At 42.7% G+C, this 20,360-nt stretch overlaps 1 protein-coding gene and 1 non-coding gene across 2 annotated transcripts in view; one reads left to right on the top strand and one right to left on the bottom strand.

The window, feature by feature from the left end:
- Window positions 1-19,735, bottom strand: part of LOC124595565 (acyl-CoA Delta-9 desaturase-like) — an 88,285-nt gene extending 68,550 nt beyond the window's left edge. Inside the window, exon 1 of the mRNA XM_047134350.1 lies at window positions 19,636-19,735. The gene's annotated coding sequence lies outside the window, so the exon portion shown is untranslated. The remainder of the gene's footprint in view (window positions 1-19,635) is intronic.
- On the top strand, window positions 4,509-4,582 carry Trnat-agu. Its single transcript has one exon. It is a non-coding gene; the product is annotated as a tRNA-Thr (tRNA).
- Window positions 19,736-20,360: the final 625 nt, after the last annotated feature.

Raw genomic sequence — 20,360 nt, 5'->3', positions numbered from 1 at the left:
TAAATTTACTGTAGCTCCATTCATTGACATATGGTCACGACACACTACAGATACGTAGAAAAACTCAAAGTTTTGTTCGGCTGAAGGCGCACTTCAGGTTTCTGTCGCCAGAGCGCTCGAGAGCGCAGTGAGACAAAATGGCGACAGGAGCCGACAAAGCGTATGTCGTGCTTGAAATGCACTCACATCAGTCAGTCATAACAGTGCAACGACACTTCACGACGAAGTTCAACAAAGATCCACCAACTGCTAACTCCATTCGGCGATGGTATGCGCAGTTTAATGCTTCTGGATGCCTCTGTAAGGGGAAATCAACGGGTCGGCCTGCAGTGAGCGAAGAAACGGTTGAACGCGTGCGGGCAAGTTTCACGCGTAGCCCGCGGAAGTCGACGAACAAAGCAAGCAGGGAGCTAAACGTACCACAGCCGACGGTTTGGAAAATCTTACGGAAAAGGCTAAAGCAGAAGCCTTACCGTTTACAATTGCTACAAGCCCTGACACCCGATGACAAAGTCAAACGCTTTGAATTGGTTGGTTGGTTGGTTGGTTTAGGGAAGGAGACCAGACAGCGAGGTCATCGGTCTCATCGGATTAGGGAAGGACGGGGAAGGAAGTCGGCCGTGCCCTTTGAAAGGAACCATCCCGGCATTTGCCTGGAGCGATTTAGGGAAATCACGGTAAACCTAAATCAGGATGGCCGGACGCGGGATTGAACCGTCGTCCTCCCGAATGCGAGTCCAGTGTCTAACCACTGCGCCACCTCGCTCGGTCGCTTTGAATTTTCGGCGCGGTTGCAACAGCTCATGGAAGAGGATGCGTTCAGTGCGAAACTTGTTTTCAGTGATGAAGCAACATTTTTTCTTATGGTGAAGTGAACAGACACAATGTGCGAATCTGGGCGGTAGAGAATCCTCACGCATTCGTGCAGCAAATTCGCAATTCACCAAAAGTTAACGCGTTTTGTGCAATCTCACGGTTTAAAGTTTACAGCCCCTTTTTCTTCTGCGAAAAAAAAGTTACAGGACACGTGTATCTGGAAATGCTGGAAAATTGGCTCATGCCACAACTGGAGACCGACAGCGCCGACTTCATCTTTCAACAGGATGGTGCTCCACCGCACTTCCATCATGATGTTCGGCATTTCTTAAACAGGAGATTGGAAAACCGATGGATCGGTCGTGGTGGAGATCATGATCAGCAATTCATGTCACGGCCTCCACGCTCTCCCGACTTAACCCCATGCAATTTCTTTCTGTGGGTTTATGTGAAAGATTCAGTGTTTAAACCTCCTCTACCAAGAAACGTGCCAGAACTGCGAGCTCGCATCAACGATGCTTTCGAACTCATTGATGGGGACATGCTGCGCCGAGTGTGGGAGGAACTTGATTATCGGCTTGATGTCTGCCGAATCACTAAAGGGGCACATATCGAACATTTGTGAATGCCTAAAAAAACTTTTTGAGTTTTTGTATGTGTGTGCAAAGCATTGTGAAAATATCTCAAATAATACAGTTATTGTAGAGCTGTGAAATCGCTTCAATCATAACCCTGTATATCGCCAGATCTGCTTGGGGCAACAAAATCAGATATGCAGCCAGTCTGGCTGCAAAAATTTCCGGCCGACCCCAGGCAGTGCATTCCAGAGGTATTTTCCCCGAAATGGCCGGTGCTGAAAGGGCAGGCGATTTCTCACACCCGCAACCCCTCAACAGGAGGGAGATTTTCAAACGGCGGCGTAACCGTGGGATCGGACCAAGGTACGAAATCGCGAATCCTAAAACTACAAAAGTGGCACAGTCATCGATTCAGTTTATTAAAAAAAGGAAAGGTAAGCACTCCTGTTAAAGGGAGACGTATGTCTGAAGTAATAAAACATTATTGTTGTGCAACAAAGGGAAGAGACTTGTGGTAGGGGATCTGGTGACCGCCTCTAGGCTCATTTCGAAATCGAGCATCTGAGTGCAGTGCGGATGCCAGCCAGCCTGCTACAAACTGTGGAACACGAGTTCGCTCTTTGTTGCATTCTCGTAGACGACGGAGGTGCCCCACAGACTGCACAATACTGACTGAGTAATATTTCATTCTAAGAGTGGTAGCACACATGGACGAGGAACTAGGCTTATGTAGATATTAAGTTATAGGAATGATATGTAAATGCGAATGTCTTAGGATAGTTGTAACAGGAAACTTAGAACTATTTAAACCTAACTAACCTAAGGACATCACACACATCCATGCCCGAGGCAGGATTCGAACCTGCGACCGTAGCGGTCGCGCGGTTCCAGACTGAAGCGCCTAGAACCGCTCGGCCAACTGGCCGGCTCTGCTGAATGGAACGGACGGTCTAATGAGTACAGAATATGGATTGAGAGTAAATCGAAGAAAGGCGAAAGTAAATGAGAAGTAGCAGAAATGAGAACAGCGAGAAACTTAACATCAGGATTGATGGTCACGAAGCAGATGAAGTTAAGGAATTCTGCTACCTAGGCAGCAAAATAACCAATGACAGGCGGAACAAGGAGGAAATCAAAAGCAGACTAGCACTGGCAAAAAGGGCATTCCTGGTCAAGAGAAGTCTACAGTCAAACATAGGTCTTAATTTGAGGAAGAAATTTCTGAGAATATACGTTTGGAGCTCAGCATTGTTTGGTAGTGAAACATGGACTGTGGGAAAACCGGAACAGAAGAGAATCGAAGCATTTGAGGTGTGGTGCTACAGACGGGTGTTGAAAATTAGGTGGACTGATAAGGTAAGGAATTAGGAGGTTCTGCGCAGAATCGGACACGAAGGCAATATGTGGGAAACACTGACAAGGGGAAGGTATAGGATGATAGGACATCTGTTGAGACATCAGGGAATGACTTCCGTGGTACTAGAGGGAGTTGTAGAGGGCAAAAACTGTAGAGGAAGGCAGAGATTGGAATACATCCAGCAAATAACTGAGGACAAAGGTTACAAGTGCTACTCTGAGATGTTGGCACAGGAGAGAAATTCGTGGTGGGTCGCATCAAACCATTCAGAAGACTGATGATTCAAAGAAGAACGAACTGACCGCTCTTGAAAGGAACATTGCCAAAGTGACTGGCTGCTGTATGTATGGTGCACTGGTTATCATTACCCTGCTTGATTTCTGATCATATGTAAGTCCTCGCTCTTCTTGTTGCGACATGCGACGTGTTTGGGAACATTAGCGCCTAAAAGATTTAGATGTTTGCATGAACCAAGAAAATTTTGATTCCATTTGCTGAAAGTTTACAGGAAATGCTTATTAACTGTTATGCACGCCTCTGGTGGATCACTAACAATTTAATTTCCCTCTGTGGAGTGTAATATGCTTCCTTCACTTTCTCCTCAGATACTTTTTTCACAACAGACAAATTGATTCTAAGAGACGTGAAATTCTGAAACTAGGCTGGTCTATAATATTCGTGAGACCAAATCTACTCTTGTCTGCATTTCTTCACCAATCACGTGTAGAGCACAGCAGAATTTTCTCGCGTCTTCTATTATGCAGGGTTATTCTGTGATGATGTTACAAACTTCCAGGGGTGATGGAGAAAGTTATAAGCGAAAATCGTTCTGATACCTCGGACAGAGGCATACATGTACTGCTACTGTTGCTAAGATTATAATGTAGGCGACTTTCAGAGGTGGTAGCATGGACCAAAACAAGAAAAAAAATGTATGGTAAACATGGGCTCTAAAATGCATAACTTAAGAGCTAGCACTTGGTCATCTTCGATACTGTAAAATACGTCTCTTCGAATGAACAAATGCCCATAGCTCTTAAAGTATGTATTTCAGAACCCATGTTTACTGTACATTTTATCCTTGTTTCGGTCCATACTTCCACCTCTGAAAGCTGCCTACCCTACAATCTTTGCAACAACAATACCGGTTGATGTACTCCACTGTCAGAGTTGTCAGAACGACTTTTGCTTATAACTTCCGTCTCGGTCTCTTCCGGACCAGGGTTCCTTACCTCAGATTGATATATTTACACCTTTCCATCATCCTCGAAAGTTTGTAACATCATCACGGAATCACCCTGCACATTACGCCGCTTCACTGTTTAGGTCATTGTATTTCCCGTTCTCTTTACTCTTCACTGGCCTTTTCCTTTTTCGTCGCCAGTGTAATGCTGTGTCAATTGTTCATTGCATTTAACAGTTCTCCCGTCCATTCCTCGTGCAAGCGAAATGCAGAAGTGCGAATGTTAGCACAAACGTATGCTAACCTCTCAGTGCGGTCCTGTACTCAGTTGAGTTGCCGTTGGGATGTAGATACTGCTAAAAGCAAATGTTGGAGTACTACTGTACTCATTTCCTGCCAGTTAAAGGAGGCGATTCTCTGCAAGATAAGGGCTCTATATGGGCCATTATCTGAAAAGTCAAGTGTACTGATGACGTCATCCGCGCCAGCTCGAGGCCGCGCACCAGCTGCAGGGACCAGCCGTTCAAATGCAGATACCATTCTTATACTTCTATAAGCACACACATGCCGCAACGGCGCCGTGGCTTAGTTGGTTAAAGCGCCTGTCTAGTAAACAGGAGATCGAGGGTTCGAATCCCTCCGGTGCCTTCCAGTTTTTTTCTCCATCCAAGTCACTTGAAAATCTTCCTCCTTCTGAAAAAGCGTTCTTCTGTACCATGACGGTGTCTGTGTATTCTGATCTCCTTCATTCCTCCCCCCCCCCCCCGCAACCCCCCACCCTTATAACAATTCTTCAACTGTCTGTACTTGTGTCGTTTTCACAAGTTTCTGTTAGGTCGCTTTCATGTCTGTCAAATTTTGTAATTCATTTTAAACTAATATCCCGATGAGATAGGGACTTGAAACTTTCAACATAGCTCAGAACTGGATGACAATGTAATATTATTTCGCTTTCTTGTCCGGTGTGTGGCGGAGGGTACCTTGTGTAACACTGCTATTTCTCCCTTCTCCTGTTCCAGTCGCGCATGTTCGCGGTAAGAACGCTGCGATAAGCCTCAATGTGAATTCTATTCTTTCTAATTTTTACCTTCACGGTCATTTCGCAAAATGTACGAAGGAGGAAGTAATAGCAGTTGATTCAGGGGAAGAGAAACTGAAATAAACCTGAAATTTACCACTTGTCTGTTGTAATCTCATCAAAATGTTCGGAAACAATTGAAAAATTTCACACACACAAATCTAAAAAGAAAAAAATAATTATTAAGATAAAAACTTAAATGTAATAATTTTTAAAACGATTAAACATATAGAATAATTTTCTATTTTCTTTTTTACTTTTTTTCATTTTTATAGTTATTAGTCTTCTGACTAGTTTGAGGTGAACGCCACGAATTCCTTTTCCTCCTTTTCCTCTCAGAGTAGCAATTGCAACATGCGTCCTCAATTATTTGCTGGCTATATTCCAATCTCTCTCTTCCTCTGTAGTTTTTACCTTCTGCAGCTCCCTCTAGTACCATGGAAGTTATCCCCTGATGCCTTAGTAGATGTCCTATCATCCTGTCCTTTCTTCTTGTCAGTGTTTTCCTTTCCTCGCCGATTCTGCGGCGGGCCTCCTCATTTCTTACCTTATCACACGACCTAATTTTCAACATGATTCTGTAGCACCAAAGCTCAAATGCTTCGATTCTCTTCCCACAATCCACGTTTCACTGCCACATGCGCCAAAAGTACATTCCCAGAGTTTTCTTCCTCAGATTAAGACCTATATTCGCTACTAGTAGACTTCTCTTGGCCAGAAATACTCTTTTTGCCAGAGCTAGTGTGCTTTTTATGTTCTTCTTGCTCCGTCAGTCATGGGTTATTTTGCTGCCTAGGTAGCAGAATCCTTAACTTCATTTGCTTCGTGATCACCAATCCTCATGTTAAGTTTCTCGCTGTTCTTATTTCTCCTACCTCTCATTACTTCGTATTTCTTCTATTTACTTCCAATCCATATTCTGTACTCATTAGACTGCTCATTCCATTCAACACATCTTGCAATTCTTTTGCACTTTCATTCAGGATGGTAATGTCATCAGCGAATCTTATCATTGATGTCATTTCATCGTGAATTTTAATCCCAATCTTGAACCTTTCTTTTATTGCCCTCGTTGCTTCTTCGATGTATATATTAAACAGTAGGGGCGAAAGACTACATCCCTGTCTTACACCCTTCTTAATCTGAGCAATTCGTTCTTGGTTTTCCAGTCTTACTGTTCCCCCTTCGATCTTGCACATATTGTATATTCTCCGTCTTTACTTATAGCTTACCCCTATTTTTCTCAAAATTTCGGAGATCTTGAACCATTTTACATTGTCGAACGCTTTTTCCAGGTCAAAAAATCCTATGAACGTGTCTCGATTTTTCTTCACCTGTTTCCGTTATCAACCGCAAAGTCAGGACTGCCTCTCTGGTGCCTTTACCTTTCATAAAGCCAAACTGATCGTCATATAATACACCCTCATTTTTCATTCCATTCATATGTATATTATTCTTGTCAGCATCTTGGATGCATGAGATGTTAAGCCGATCGTGCGATAGTTCTAGCAATTGTCGGCTCTTGCTGTCTTCGGAATTTTGTGGGTGATGTTTTTCCGAAAGTCTGATGGTGTACCGCCGGTTTCATATGTTCTACACGCCAAAGTAAGTAGTCGTTTTGTTGACACTTTCCCCAATGATTTTAGACATTCCGATGGAATGTTAGCTATCCCTTTTGATCTTTCTGATTTAAGTTTTCCAAAGCTCTTTCAAATTCTGTTTCTAATACTGGATCCCCTATCTCTTCCCTGTCGATTCCTGTTTCTTCTTCTATCACCTCATCAAACAAATCTTCCCCCTCGTAGAGGCCTTCAGTGTACTCTTTCCACTTACCTACTCTCTCCTCTGCATTTAACAGTGGAATTCCCACTGAACTCTTAATGTTACCGCCTTTGCTTTTAATTTCACCGAAGCTTGCTTTGACTTTTCTATATGCTGAATCCGTTCTTTCGAGAATCATTTCTTTTTCGATTTCTTCACATTTTTCATGCAGCCATTTCACCCTAACTTTCCTGCACTTCCTGTTTACTTTGTTCCTAAGCGCCTTGTATTTCTGTATTCTTGAATTTCCCAGAACATTTTTGTATTTCGTTCTTTCGCCGATCAGCTGCAGTTTTTCATGTGTTATCCATGTTTCTTCGCTGTTGTCTTCCTTGTACCTACGGTTTTCTTTCCAACTTCTGTGATTGCCATCTTTAGAGATGTCCATTTCTCTTCAACGGCTCTGCCTACTGAGCCCTTCATTATCGCAGTCTCTATAGCCTCAGAGAACTTCAATCGTATCTCTTCATTTATTAGTGCTTCCGTACCCCACTCATTTGCGCACTGATTCTTATTGACTAGTGTCTTAAACTTCAGCCTACTCATCACCATTACTAAACTGTGATCCGAGTCTGTATCTGTTCCTGGGTACGCCTTACAATCAAATATCTCATTTCGGAAGCTCTGCATCACCTTGAAGTAATCTAACTAAAATCTTCCCGTATCTCCCGGTCTTTTCCAAGTATACCCTCTCCTCTTGTGATTCTCGAAGAGGGTATTATTACCTTTTTCTATACTCTCTTCCTTGCGACCACATTCCAATCCTCCATGCCTATTAGGTTTTCGTATTTCTTTAAGCACTGAATTAGCCGTTCAATATCCTCATATAATTTCTCTGTTCTGTTCATCTTCTGCTTGCGACGTTGTCATGTACACCTGAACTACTGTTGTCGGTGTTTGTTTGCTGTCGATTCTGATGAGAATAACCCTATAACTGAATTCTTCGCAGTAACGCAGTCTCTGTCCTACCTTCGTATCTATAACGAATCCTACTCCCATTATATCATTTTCTGCCGCTGCTGATATTACCCTATGCTCGTTGTGACCAGAAATCCTTATCTTCCTTCCATTTCACTTCAATATATCTAGATTCAGCCTTAGCATACCCTTTTCAGATTTTCTAGCTTCCTTACCACGTTCAAACTTCTGACAGTCCACGCCGCGACTTGTAGGACGTTATCTTTTCGTTGGCTATTCAGTCTTTTTCTCATGGTCACCTCCGTCTTGGCAGTCCCCTCCCGGAGATCCCATACAGGTTCCTAACCCCATACATAGTCCTCAAACTGTGTGTCTGTGCATTTTTAATAGCTGTAACAGTACTTCTAAATTTAAAGCGAAAGATGTGGGACGCATGCAATAGAAAATAGTAGCTTGCTTTTGAGAAAAATAACACAACAGTTCATATCATTTGCAGCGCAATAAATTTGTTAGTGACGTAGGTTAATTATTCATGCATTAATTATATACTGCATGCACCCCATGTCTTTCGCTTTAAATTGTACAAGTAATGTGAACCGTGGCGAAATGTCACGGTTGGTTCTCCGCGTTTCCTCCTTGTCTGTAGCGCGTTCCTTTTGAAATTCCCGCTTCACGCTCTGCTGTTTCCTTCCCCTAGCCAGAGGCCGCTGTGGCGTTGCTGCGGCTAGAGAGCCTGTATACAGAGAGAGTGGCCATAGGTGAAGTTGCCCGTGATTGGTTGATCAGCTTTGGCGCCAGTTTTCTGCCAAACGTCTCTCGCGCTTCCTACGTTCGCCGTGCTTTTGAGTTGAATTGAAGTGCAGAGGACTTTTGGAAACGATTAAAAGGTGTTTGAATTATTGAGAGACTTGTTATGCGTTGTACATGCATGTTCGTTTTAGTTGTATATCTTTTTAGTACGTAATTAGCGTTTGCGATCGTAAATACGAGTTGAAATAATGAAGCGTTTGGTGATGAAGTCGGTAGGCCTACATGTTTGAAGTAAACACGTTAGTAATTGTACAGTATTGTTTTTGACATCTGTAATTCGTTCTGCAGACGTTTGTAAACGATGCCAGATTGTCCTGCATTTGGTTGTTCCAATAGAGGCGAAGGTGGATTTCGCATGGTAGCATTTCCACGCAATGAAGAAAGACGAAAGCAGTGGGCAGTCGGAGTCAACAGGGCTGACATAAATCAAACAGGAGCCTTGTTTTTTTTTGTTTTTTTTGTGGTTTTCGGGCGCACAACTTCAATGGTCAATACAGGAGCCTTGTGGAAACCAACCAAGTACTCTTATCTATGCGAAGTAAGTCAGTATTATTGGCTGACTGTTGACGCAGGCAAGTTTTAAGCACGTTTTCCGCAGTTGTCGTCGTTGCTGAAACATTATTCGTAGTAAATAACTGTAGGTACTCTTGAAGACAGTCTTTAATAGGCCTACTTACTGTGGGGTAGAAGGGATACGGTAGTTTTCTTGTTATATTTGGTCGTTATTACAGTAGCCTACATTTAACATTACCTGTTTTTTGTAATCTTTTTCGTTTGTTATCTAAAGTTGTAAGCAGTTGTTTACTTGTGACATGCAAAAAGTTTGAAGACGTGACAAGAAGTACCAGTACGTCTCATACTTTTTGCATGTCACAAGTAAACAACTGCTTACGACTTTCATTCATCTGACGTAATACAGGTACGTTAAATCTTTGGCGTTATGCACTTCCGATACAAAACAAATGCTATTCACTATATTTTTTTTATTTACGTTACTTTCAGTGCAATATGTCTAGTAAACGAACTTTAAAGGAGATAAATGCAAGTAACGAATAATTTTTACAGCCACTGTATCAAATTTTCCTGTGCTGTACGTAGTAGGCTACTATGAGTATATTATAGCTATAAAGAAAGGCATGTAACGAATGATTTCGCCATATTGTCTTGTGCTTTTGATTCGGTGAGTGTGTACTCCACTACTCCACTACTGGCCATTCAAAAGTCCCGGCCGCAGTTTGGCAGAAAAATGGCTGCCGTATCGTCCGGTTGGCCACTCTCTCCCTATACAGGCTCTCTAGCTGCGGCCGGCTGCCTCCCGTGTTTGCAAGGGAGCGTCGGCCTGGAGGAGGAACTCCAACTGCGGACGTCCGGGAGCTTACAGGAGCCCACGCCGTTTTGTTGATGTTTGTCGCGACTCGTGTCAGGTGTGATGCATCGTTAAGGCCGTGATAGGAGCCAATGTTACTGCCTTGGTCGCAGATGGATCAAAGGGGATGAGGCCTGGTTATTCATTGACACTCCTGTCCTACGGATGTCGTCGGACTTAAAGTAAGATGTTTTGACCATTATTTTGCGTTATTTGCAAGCAACTGGGCACTCCGTCGTCTACAGTAATTCGGCGAAGATTATGTGTTTCGTCGGTGTGTAAATATTTGAAAAAGGAGCAGTTTATTTAATGTTCACCTCATGCTCGTGTTCTGCGTGTGCTGTTTGCGAGTGTAAACTTGACTCTCACCTTCGTTTGTTGATTTTGAGCGCATCGTCAAATACTGGATCCAAGTAGTGACTTTCAATTAATTAGCTCGATTCTTCCTTTTCCTCGTCAGGACGCGTGTTAAATGGCAAAGTAGAATTGTAGAGCCGGCCGATGTGGCCGAGCGGTTCTAGGCGCTACAGTCTGAAACAGCGCGACCGCTACGGACGCAGGTTCGAATGCTGCCTCGGGCATGGATTTGTGTGACGTTCAAATGGTTCAAATGGCTCTTAGCGTTATGGGACTTAACATCTAAGGTTATCAGTCCCCTATAACTTAGAACTACTTAAACCTAACTAACCTAAGGACATCACACACATCCATGCCCGAGGCAGGATTCGAACCTGCGACCGCAGCGGTCGTGCGGTTCCAGACTGAAGCGCCTAGAATCGCTCGACCACACCGGCCGGCTGTGTGTGATGTTCTTAGATTAGTTCGGTTTAAGTAGTTCTAAGTTCTAGGGGACTGATGACCTCAGAAGTTAAGTCCCATAGTGCTCAGAGCCATTTGAACCATTTTTTTAGAATTGTAGACCTTAACTTCCTACCTCATTTGCGAGGCTTCTATAACAGAGCCTAACTTTTTAACTAATTAAGGCTTGTGGTAAACAAAGGTATTTAAGTATGTTGTTTTAAAATATTATCTGAAATGTGTCAATGATTTATGTTGCGCTAGTTGATTCTGGCGTATGAATGGATGTGTTGGCACGACTGCCGTGTAAGGGAATCCTGCTAGTTTTGATTACCTTCTGACCAGGGTCCTTGGTCGACGCTTGTCTTTAAATACGCCGCTAACCTGGTTAGCGTATGTTTTGGCTATTTTAAATTAATCACTGCTCAGTAGCCCAACACAGTTTGTCGGCCGTCAGAAACCGTGTGTGTGTTACTTATTCCTTTATTCTAGTCAATCTATAAGCATGCTATTCTTAATTTGTTGCTTTAGGTAGCCATTCCATACATGGAGTGTGCCTACCTTGATGTTATAAATGACTGTTTCATAACCAGTTCTTAAACGCGCCTACGCGCATATTTATATTAATGGGAGAACTTAAAGTGTGTTCCCCTGTTGAACTTTAGTTAAAGTGCAGAAAACTGAATCAAGTGTTTGTTACTATTCTAGTGCTATTATCTGTCAAGTGTAACCCGCGACATTTTTTTGGTCTGTTATCAAGTGTTACAATAAACGCAAATTGCAGTGAAGTGATGAGCTATTTCAGTTGCTCCCGTGATTTCCTATCTCCGCATCGGTTAATCTAAACTTACAATATTTAATTGTTTAAATATTGGAGGGAGGTCGTGTGTCCCATAATGAAATAGCCATTAAAACATCCACAAACACAAATTTTAGGAGACACAAATTTTAGGAGAGGACAAAGTAACATATCTCGCCTACATTCAAACAGGAACCATTTTAGTAGTTGCAGGGGCAACAGGCGCGCCGATGTGCTGATGTGGCCTTGTAACGTTTGACCAGCATTGCGCCGGCCGTAGTAGCTGAGCGGTTCTAGGCGCTACAGTCTGGAACCGCGCGACCGCTACGGTCGCAGGTTCGAATACTGCCTCGGGTATGGATGTATGAGATGTCCTTAGGTTAGTTAGGTTTAAGTAGTTCTAAGTTCTAGGGGACTAATGACATCAGACGTTAACTCCCATAGTGCTCAGACCCATTTGAACCATTTGAGCCAACATTGCCTTGTAGTGTTGGTACTGCGAACAGCAGAAAGCCACGGGAAACTACAGCCGTTATATCTCCCGACGACATGTGGCACTACCGTACGGTTTAATGATGGCATCCTCTTGGGTAAATTATTCCGAAAGAGAAATAGTCCCGCATTCGGATCTCTGGGCGGGTACTACTCGGGAGTATGTCGTTACCAAAAGAAACAAATCTGGTATTTTATGGATCAGAGCGTAGAATGTTTGATCCCTTAGTTGGGTAGGTCACAGAACTTGATAAGAGTAATTGATAAGTCAAAGTTAGATATAATGGGAATTAGCGAAGTGCCGTGGCACGAAGAACAGCATTTCTGGTCACATGCATACAGCGTTATAAATATAGAATCACGTAAGGGTAATGGAGGAGTAGGTTTAACAATGAATAAGAAAATAAGATTGCAGTTAAGCTACTACGAACAGCATAGAGAACGCGTTTCGAACTCAGGCAAACAAATAAAAACGAGACAGATGGATTAAAAGTAAATTGTTTATTATTTCAAACTTAATCACCATGACTGTTAATACATTTATCCCACTGTGAGAAGAGATGGTCAGTGCCTTCATGGACAAATGTTTGCGGTTGTCCTCGGAACCATGACTGCATCCAGGTACGCACCTCTTGGTCCGAAGGAAGTCGACGGTCACAAACGCCTTTCTTCAGGGCACCATAAACATGGAAATCGAATGGGGAGAGATCGGGATTGTATGGATGATGTGTTAGGGCGTCCTAGCGAAACTTTTGCAGCGTACTCGAAACGTGTGGGCCCACCAACAAGCCGCCAAGGTTGTTCTTACAATAGCATTCGAAGACATAGCGATGGTAACAAAAAAATCAATATTTCCAAAAGAATTGGAGGAAAAACCAGAATATATGAGAAATACACAAGACATTCTAATTTTCATGCACACAGATAAAAAGAGAATCAATAAATTTAACTAAATGTGTGAGGTAATACAGAGGCCGAGTTTACAGCCAGGCTAATGAACTCAAGGCAAGGGAGATGGGGATGACCTTTCAGTTGACTAAAGAAGTGTACAATATGAGATCTTTCTTCTCTCAAGTAAAGTTACAGCATTATGGTAGTGTTGTTGTTGTGGTCTTCAGTCCTGAGACTGGTTTGATACAGCTCTCCATGCTACTCTATCCTGTGTAAGCTGCTTCATCTCCCAGTACCTACTGCAGCCTACATCCTTCTGAATCTGCTTAGTGTATTCATCTCTTGGTCGCCATCTACGATTTTTACCCTCCACGCTGCCCTCCAATACTAAATTGGTGATCCCTTGATGCCTCAGAACATGTCCTACCAACCGATCCCTTCTTCTAGTCAAGTTGTACCACAAACTCCTCTTCTCCCCAATTCTACTCAATACCTCCTCATTAGTTATGTGATCTACCCATCCAATCTTCAGCAGTCTTTTGTAGCACCACATTTCGAAAGCTTCTATTCTCTTCTTGTCTGAATTATTTATCGTCCATGTTTCACTTCCATAGATGGCTAAACCTCCATACAAATACTCTCAGAAACGACTTCCTGACACTTAAATCTATACTCGATTCTTCTTCAGAAGCACGTTCCTTGCCATTGCCAGTCTACATTTTATATCCTCTCTACTTCGACCATCATGAGTTATTTTGCTCCCCAAATAGCAAAACTCCTTTACTACTTTAAGTGTCTCATTCCCTAATCTTATTCCCTCAGCATCACCCGAGTTAACTCGACTATATTCCATTATCCTCGTTTTGCTTTTGTTGATGTTCATCTTATATCCTCCTTTCAAGACACTGTCCATTCCGTTCAACTGCTCTTCCAAGTCCTTTGCTGTATCTGACAGAATTAAAATGTCATCGGCGAACCTCAAAGTTTTTATTTCTTCTCCATGGATTTTAATTCCTACTCCGAATTGTTCTTCTCTTTCCTTTATTGCTTACTCAATATACAGATTGAATAACATCAGGGAGAGGCTACAACCCTGTCTGACTCCCTTCCCAACCACTGCTTCTCTTTCATGCCCCTCGACTCTTATAACTACCATCTGGTTTCTGTACAAATTATAAATAGCCTTTCGCTCCCTGTATTTTACCCCTGCTACCTTCCGAATTTGAAAGAGTATTCCAGTCAACATTGTCAAAAGCTTTCTCTAAGTCTACAAATGCTAGAAAATTAGGTTTGCCTTTTCTTAATCTAGCTTCTAAGATAAGTCGTAGGGTGAGTATTGCCTCACGTGTTCCAATGTTTCTACGGAATCCATACTGATCTTCCCCGAGGTCGGCTTCTACCAGTTTTTCCATTCGTCTGTAAAGAATTCGCGTTAGTATTTTGCAGCCGTGACTTATTAAACTGATAGTTCGGTAATTTTCACATCTGTCAACACCTGCTTTCTAGAGTAATAATACGAAAATGTTACACGCAGCTCAATGCCTGTCTGAGGAAATAGAGAATGATAATTTACGACCATCTGGTTCGAATGAATAAAAACAGAATATCCAAGAGAATTTTTTGAGATGTCAGCCGGATCATATCTGCCTAGTGCAAGGTGCTCCATTAAATCGGTAGTGACCGGAAAGAGATGAAGACTGAGGAACTTGAAATTCTGAACAGAAAGAAGGTTTTAGATTCCTATCTCCAGAGAAAGTCGATAAGAAAACTGGAGCAAGGTGGTTTGAAGTTTGGGAACAACTACACTCTTACCGAATGAAAAATCACAAGCAGTTACTTTCGTGGACAATAGAAGGCCTACACCTACATCTACATCTACGTGATTTCTCTGCTATTCACAAAAAAGTGCCCGGCACAGGCTTCAATGAACCACCTTCAAGCTGTCTCGCTACCGCTCCAATCTCGAATGGCGAGCGGGAAAAACGAGCACTTAAATTTTTCTGTGCGAGCCCTGATTTCTCCTTTTTTTTTATCGTGATGACCATTTCTCCCTATGTAGGTGGGTGCCAACAGAATGTTTTCACAATCGGAGGAGAAAACTGGTGATTGAAATTTCATGAGAAGATTCCGCCGCAACAAAAAAAGCCTTAGTTTTTGTGATTGCCACTCCAATTCATGTATCATGTCTGTGGCACTATCTCCCCTATTTCGCGATAATACAAAACGAGCTGCCCTTCTTTGCACCTTTTTGATGTCATTCGTCAGTCCCACCTGAGGCCTAAATCGAGTAAATAAAAATTTTGTCGAGACCTAAGTGGGTATTACTATCACTTTTATCAAAAACTTTCTAGTAGGTAAACATATCATAAGAAATAAATCTGAGTTTGGAACTAATACTATGCTCACCAGGAAAGACAAGGCGCGTTCTACTCCTCTATGACTGAGTGCGGTATCTACAAAGAAGAAAGCTTACTCGGTTTACTGTTGTCTTGTCGAGTCGTACGAGCTGCAGTGTTTTGCGAGCTCTGTTTCACAGTATGTCGACGTAGTTAAACCAAAACATTCTGTGATCAGCCACAAGGCGCCATTGGAGGCAGCGCAATGTAGCAACATTGTAGCAACCAGCCCATTACGGAACGGTGCATCCTCCGGCTTGTATTTGCCGATGCGACGTTGCAAGACGAGAGGTGCTCGTGTGTGGCCTTTTCAGTCAGGCTTGACATGGAGTGGCACGTGACTGTGTAAGCTCAGCCGATGTTATACTGGCACCCAGAGGCGAACCTCAGTACCGTGGCAACGAATGCTAGAGACAGCCAAGCGACAATCATATACAGGTGACAAGGCATCATCGACGTGATCTGAATAAGGATCTGCGGAGCGTAGGCGTGAAGATTTAATAGAGGGAGAACGATACAGAAAATCTCGCGAATAGAGACAAATGCCAGTTACAGAACAGTGCAAGTACATGCGAATTCAGACTTTCTCGACGAATCTCGATGACGACTTCTTCTCGGGGTAGCTGATAACCCGAGAAAAATTTATCAGTGCGAATACACTATGCAAACGGCGCACCACGAAGGAATTATTCGATTGGGACGGAAATCAGTAGATGTGATCTGCATGTACAGGGTGACACACAGGAGACGGACGGTTTTTAATGAAATAATACTCAGCCAACTTTAAAATTAATGCATGTTTATTTACACAAAATCAAAGCTCCTCATTATTTGCCATTTTAGTTAACAAAGTTATTTGTGAAAAATAATGTCCTCAAGGTGATGTCCATCATTTTGAATGCAGGACTTAAGTCTCTTCTCAAATTCCTCCATCGCACGGACTAAAATCTCTGCAGGGATGGCAGCAATTTCTTGAATGATTGCATTCTTCAACTCGTCCAAATTTCGTGGTTTGTGGTTATAGACACAGTTCTTAAGGTACCTCCACAGAAAAAAAGTCACATAATGACAAGTTGGGAGCCCTTGGAGGCCAAGGAACATTGCCAGAAGGTGAGATAATCCGGCCAGGAAACTTGCGCCTAAGAACTGTCATTGAAGTGTTTGCAGTGTGCGAAGTTTGCCCCATCCTGCTGGAATTCGTCGTCTTCTTAGTTCTGTTTCAATTATACGAATGTAACGAACCGAATTAAGAACAACTGTGACCCCGTTCTCTTCAAAAAATAAAGTCCAATAATGCCAACAGAGCCAAGAGCACACCAGACTTATTTTTTCTGAGTGTAGAGGACGCTGGTGGATAAGGTGTGGATGCTCTGGAGCCCAGTAACGTAGGTTTTACTTATTCACGGTTCCGTTTAAATGAAAAAATGGTTCAAATGGCTCTGAGCAATATGGGACTCAACATCTGTGGTCATCAGTCCCCTAGATCGTAGAACTACTTAAACCTAACTAACCTAAGGACATCACACACATCCATGCCCGAGGCAGGATTCGAACCTGCGACCGTAGCGGTCGCGCGGTTCCAGACTGAAGCGCCTAGAACCGCACGGCCACACCGGCCGGCGTTTAAATGAAAATGAGCTTCATCGCTCATCAGTAAAATTTCATTTTCATTCGATCCCGAAATCACTTGCATTCTGTAAGCGAAGTCTTCTCGTACAGCAAAATCAGTTTCCTTAAGTTGTTCGACAATGAGAATTGCCGGTCGGTGTGGCCGTGCGGTTAAAGGCGCTTCAGTCTGGAACCGCGTGACCGCTACGGTCGCAGGTTCGAATCCTGCCTCGGGCATGGATGTGTGTGATGTCCTTAGGTTAGTTAGGTTTAATTAGTTCTAAGTTCTAGGCGACTGATGACCTCAGAAGTTAAGTCGCATAGTGCTCAGAGCCATTTGACAATGAGAATTTTGTAGGGATGGAATTTTAATTCATTATGCAAAATTCGTCTAACCGATTCACGATTGATTCGTAACTCACTAGCATGACATCTAGCTGACCGTCCTGGGCTTCTGACTGCCGCTTGCCTTACCCTTTCAACATTTTCTGGTGTCGTTACTCTGCGTCTCAGGCCAGGATGTTTCTTATCCAGTATGTTTCCAGTTGCTCTGAAGTTTTCCACCCATCTGAGGATTGTATTACGGCTCGGAACAGCTCCATGTCGACAGACATTAAACCGCGCAGGAAACAATCGCTGCATAGCAATGGTATCACTCAGGACGTTCAATATGTCTGTCAGTCAGTGCCAAGCCGAATAACTGCTTGTGTAAGTGCCAAAGGGGGGCCAACGCCTTATCTACGTATTAGAGTTTCGTCCCGTATCATTCGCGCATGGAGCGCTGCAATAACGACTTCTTAAACGACTCTGAGCTAGCTGTAACTAGCCTAATCTTGTTGCTAGATTCCGCAGTTAATTCTGATTCTTGGGGCTTTCGTGGGATGTTTGGCAAACATTTTCAAACACCTGCCAGGTCAGATGTTTCGACATTTAAGTGATTGTCCCCTGGGTCTCTCTCTCTCTCTCTCTCTCTCTCTATCTATCTATCTATCTATCTATCTATCTATATATAATCAGACACTCGTGGTCAGATGTGCTGCCCTTCTTTGTATACGTTTCATATTGCTTGTTAGTCCTATTCAGTACTCATCCCAAACGCTTGAGTAATATTCCAGGATGGGCCACATGAGAGTTTTGTAAACAGTCTCCTTTGTTAACAGACAGCATCGTGGTCTGCCACTTGATTTACCTAGGACTGACAATAACTGATCATTACATTTCATGTCTCTACAAATTTTTGCACCCAAGTATTTGTTTGAGTTGACTGATCCCGGTTTTGGCTCATTGGTTACTGTAATGATGCATGACGCAAAGGGTACAGTTTTGCATTTCAGAACATTTAAAGCAAGCTGCCAGTCTTCGCCCCAGTCTGAAACCTTATCAAGATTTTATGTAGGTCTATACACTCAACGGTGCAATAATAATTTCAGTATCAGTAAACAATTTTTATTCATTTATCGATGTTTGCCACTAGTAGGTTATAAAGTACTTTGGGTACTGTAGTCGGAAACTGAGCTGTTGAATTAATTTATTTCAGATCTGCGACACCGTCAGCAGGAATTACTACGGCTCCATTAAAAAGAAAACGGACTTGTTACAGATATTTCTGTAATTGTAAACGGCAGTCAAATGAAAACGAGAAAGTTCAAAAAAATTAAGTTAACTTTTTATTATTTCAAAATTATCCCACTGTGAGACAAGACGGTCAATGCATTTGTGGAAAAATGTTTGCGGTTGCGTGCGGCACCATGTTCAAATGTTCAAATGGCTCTGAGCACTATGGGACTTAACAGCTATGGTCATCAGTCCCCTACAACATAAGCCTAACTAACCTAAGGACATCACACAACACCCAGTCATCACGAGGCAGAGAAAATCCCTGACCCCGCCGGGAATCGAACCCGGGAACGAAACCATGTTGCCCGCTCACATGTTGCTAGGACAATTTCGATTACGCTGCAGCGCTTTCACCGTGAGCCCTTGCACATCCTCCATAAAGTGCTGATCTCTCACCATGCGCTTCCCACATTTTTAGAGCCCTGAAGAAAGACACTCCTGTGTTCGATTTGATTCGCACGCCTGTGTACAATCATATTTCCGTAGGGAGCCGCAGACTTTTGCCATGCAGGTGCTGAGCGTCTTGTCTCACGGTGGGATAAATGTATTAATAATGATGATGATTACTTTTGGCATAATAAACACTTTACTTACTTTTTCTATCCGCCATCTTTCCATTGGAATGTCAAGAGAATATATGTTGTTTAGTGAGGACTTTCTCACATTTCATCTGTGTGATATCAAGGTACAACATCTATATTGAGATGATCATCTTACCTGAATCACCCTGAATATTAGAGAAAATAGTCTAGGGGAGAAGTCTATGGAAACCAACGTGAGGAGAACGGCCAGATCAGCAGGAAAAGTAACTAAAAGTACTGAAACTCTCAGTTGTTGAAATGGAAACAATGTAGTGGAAGGGTAGCGGAAGACAAAGAACTGATAGAGTACACAAGCATCGAAATATGTATCATAGTGTACGGGAGAGTTTGATGTTGTAAGTGCACAAAGTTGAAGCGATAGGCGCAGGACAGCAAGAAACTGAGGACGTCATGGGGTCTATTGAAAACTGATTAACGAGAAAATAAACTAAAGGCAATAAACTGGGTAAAGGGCAAATACATTATCACTGCCGTCATCGCTGAGTGAATATACATGCAAACTTACCTGTCTGCTTAGAGCGTAAGCCTTTAAATTTCTACTCTGGATTACGGCAGTTATTCTGCCCGGATCTTCTTTTCGAGGACAACTGCTAGCAGGAACTTTGTCTGTAAGAGAAAAGTCAAATGTCAGAACGTCTATTCATCTTAAAAACTTGGCTGTGAAACAGAAAGGAAATACTTGCCCTATGAGACCCTACGCGATTAATACACAATCTCTGTAATTTCAGGAATTGTGTGGGGTTGACAATAAACCAGTTGGGCAAAATACCACGAAATGAGGATGAATCTAGACGGCAATAATCTACAGCAGTTCAAAATTCATAAGAGTAAGTTGTATCTGCTCAGTTGTCAAGACAGTGAGCTGCTCCTCTGTTCTGCCGCATCTGTTGCTCACTGATCACCAAACGACTTTGCTGGGGCAGAAAATAAGAGGTGAGAGAAGTTGTGGAGCACAGTTTTCTCCTCCAGAGTTAGCAATGGATCAGTAAATGTTGTAGTTCTCGTAAGTCGCCAACTAAGATCACAATACAGATATTACTAACTAGTGTAGGCCTAAGTGTGTTCTACTTTACTGTAAATCACGTCCTCTTGTTTTAATATTCTAATACGCATGTAGCAATACGTATCGTAAACAAAGCTTAACACGTCCAATTACCCTATAAATTATGTATTCTGTCTCGTTCGCTACGATTCGTTTAACATCCAGAGCGCTGGGCCAAGTTAGGAAAG

Source organism: Schistocerca americana, chromosome 2 (genome assembly GCF_021461395.2).
Source record: "Schistocerca americana isolate TAMUIC-IGC-003095 chromosome 2, iqSchAmer2.1, whole genome shotgun sequence".
NCBI classification, from domain to species: Eukaryota; Metazoa; Arthropoda; class Insecta; order Orthoptera; family Acrididae; genus Schistocerca; species Schistocerca americana.
Note: the sequence above shows the minus strand (reverse complement) of the source record. Positions and strands in the feature narration are given on the sequence as shown.